Source organism: Podarcis vaucheri (genome assembly GCF_965113315.1).
Source record: "Podarcis vaucheri genome assembly, chromosome: 11".
NCBI lineage: Eukaryota > Metazoa > Chordata > Lepidosauria > Squamata > Lacertidae > Podarcis > Podarcis vaucheri.
The window spans coordinates 33,318,860-33,322,059 of NC_138749.1; the positions used below are offsets into that span (position 1 = coordinate 33,318,860).

The 3,200-nt window shown below is 37.6% G+C and overlaps 1 pseudogene across 1 annotated transcript; it reads right to left on the reverse strand.

Annotated features, from left to right (window-relative positions):
* Nucleotides 1-1,146: 1,146 nt before the first annotated feature.
* LOC309514595 (large ribosomal subunit protein eL28 pseudogene) lies at nt 1,147-1,649 on the reverse strand (annotated as a pseudogene). Its single transcript has one exon. The product of its transcript is annotated as a large ribosomal subunit protein eL28 pseudogene (transcript).
* Nucleotides 1,650-3,200: the final 1,551 nt, after the last annotated feature.

The following is a 3,200-nucleotide window of genomic DNA, read 5'->3' on the forward strand; positions in this document are numbered from 1 at the left end:
GAATCGGAATCCCAGGCCATCACACCAGGCATCTTTTTGGCAATTGTGAGAACTCAGTGCTGGACTAGATGGGTCTTTTGCCTGATCCAACAGAGCTGCACTTATGTTATTATTTTACATTTTACTGTCACACCAAAAACTGTCAAAAGTGGAAATGCAATCTGAGATATACAATATAATCTGCAATATAAATGCAATGTAGATGCTCCAAACTTATCTCTGGTAAATGTATCTGTGTGTGATAGTTTTTGCATCACATACCAGGAGACACAGGCATGTTGCATGAGAATGCCCTTTAAAAAAAAAAGCTGTGCAGGCCATTACAAAAACAGTTTTAGCCCTTGAACAAATAAAATAATCCCTTAATTTTTCATTGACTGATAAGGGCCAGAATTCTCATGAGGCTGATTGCTGCATGCACTAAACAGCAAGAGGGAACTTGTAACTGACCATCTTTGTTAATAGGCACCTCTGCAAACCCTGGGAATGACTTCAGGCAATAAATACACAAGAGTATGCCAGCCACTCCGAACAGTAATCAACATTAAAAACAACAACAACAAAACCTCTTCTTGAAAGACAAAGAAGGTTAATGAGTTAGAGTTTCATTTTCTGGCTGCAAAGCAAACCAATCAGGAAGCATACATCTGACAATTATGAGCTGTACTTTTATGAAGCAAGGAAAATGAGGTTGGCTAATCAGTGAGACATTAATACAGATCTTAGTAGCCATATCAATCAATTACTTTTTTTCCACAAAAAAGGGGGGAAGTATTTATTTGATCTTGTAATTTTTCTTACATGGTTCTTTTATTAACCTAAACAGAGGAGCTTGCTGTATAATTGTTCCATTGTTTTAAATCTCAGGAATTTGAGGAATCAAATTTTCTTTAATTAAAGTATTGCTGGAGTACTATATGGTGAAATTGTGAGATGGGCCTTTCTGAAATGAAATTGTAGGTGGCCCATGTAGCTGAAAAATGCATATGGTGTTGTTTCTCTGGTTTTTGAGGTGGAAGAATTTGTTTGCAAGCATTTATATTTTTAATATTATTTATCATTAAATAAATGCTGCTAATAAAATGTTTATTTCAATTATCTAATTTACATCTTTCCTTTAGAGGCCTGCTGGCTGATGTCATAAACTTTCTTTTTTTTCTGGTTCTAATCCTTTATTGGATAATCTGACAACTGTTTTATGTAGCCTTTGTAGCCCGAGTTCGCTTCTTCTTCACCACCACCGGCTTCTGGCTGCGCAGAATTGCACTGGCACGACGCAGAGCAGCCATGCGCAGGTCTTTGCGGTAGTTGTTCTTGCGGATGATGTGGCGGAGGCTGCTAAGAGTGGCATGGGCATTTTTGTTGATGGTGATCTTCTCGTAAGAGGTGGCTGGCTTCCGCTGGCCTGCACGCTTCTTGAGGACCACAACAATGCCCTTCCCATCAGCTGCAGGTTCCACCCCAACAGTCTTGCGATGAATCAGTCCATTGTAGCGGAAAGAATTGCGGGCTTTGAGGTTGTTTGGTTCTGTGCTATATATTTGCTTGTTCCTTTTGATAAGGAAACTCGAGCAGTTGCGCACTATCATCCATTGCAGATGGGCAGACATCGTGCAGAATCCCTCTTCTCGCGACGACGGCCGGAAACGGAAAAGATGTCATAAACTTTCAAGGAAACAGAGCATCCAATTCTAGTCATCTGCTTCTCAACAATAAGCTTAAACCATGAGCATGAATCCAAGGATGCTATCCTTAAAAGTAATGGTGGACCTGTGTGACTGACAGGTCCAAGTAGATGTTAACTACCAACTGAGGAGTTTGACAATGAAATCAGGAACACAGAGAGGCAAATAGGATCGGCATCAAAGCATTTTGTAAAGGTTTTTTTTATTGCTTTTGATTTCTGTAATTGCTTTTAGTAGTTCTCTTATGTTTGTAAGTAACTTTGACCATTTCTATGAGTTTAGCAGCTAATTCTTCTTCTTCTTCTTCTTCTTCTTCTTCTTCTTCTTCTTCTTCTTCTTCTTCGTCGTCGTCATCATCATCAAAATCATCTATCAAATCTATCAAATTTTTGTAAAGGTATTTAAGTCCACAAAGGCAGCAAATAAAGGTCATTTGTTCCTTTTAGCATGTTTATCACCAAAAGAAAAAGTATAAAAATAATGCCCATGATTGGCAAAACCAGGTCTTAAAAGCTTGTTTGTCCCTCAAAGAAGTCATTATTGCAGCAAGCTCAACCCTCTAATTTACTAAACTGAAATTTGCCATATGTACATTTTGGCTTATGGTGCTTATTGGACTCTTGAGCCTAAAATTATAGCCTGAGTTTTAGCTCCCTTTCTGTAGATGTGATTAACAGTGCTGTTGGTTCCAGAACATGGGAATTTTGTCTGAAAGATGAATGTGTATTGAGATCTAACTACGAAGGCTATTTTGGGAAAGTTTGAATGGTATGGTTTCTTCATCTTCTTGTCTAACAAGAGTCCAATTAAGACTTTAAGGATGCGGGAAGCCAAGTATCCAAATAACTTCATTTTCAATACAACAAACTTTGGCTATTCCTATTTGACTTATTCTGTTAAATACCAATGAAAGGTGAATTTCTCTAGCACTATTGAAAAGCATTTGAGGTCAAGAGAGCATTACTTTCATAACTGAAAGTACTAATCATTTCCCAAAAGATTATATCATCAAGGTTCTTAGTTGCCAACTGCAGTGTACTCCATAAACAATGTTGATAATAATTTCCCTTTAACTTTTGAATAGGTTTATAATCCCTTTTCCCTTTGTACAAGAATCTTTAACTTGGCTGACAAAGCTGGACATTTTAATCTCTCAGGCCATTTGTTTTTAAAGGTCTTCCCCACTTTTAGTATTGCAGTTCTGATCAAACCATTCAGCGTTTTCCAGCATTTTAAAGAATTGAACTTTCAGGTCTTCAAACAGTTACCATAAGTGGTTTAAGCCTATCTATTACTTGCTGAAAAGTCTGCAATTCTACACTCACTTCTTTCCTGAAAGGTACTCTGGACATGCTCTGAAACCTAAGTCTTTACTCAAGCAGGTAAAACATATTAAGCTAAGTTAGAATGATTTTATTGAAGGGTCACTATGTATGATTTGCTGCCTTCTTTCCCCCGCTTTCTATCTCAAATACACATTTGGCTTTAAAATGGTATTTCCTGCTGAAATCTTCC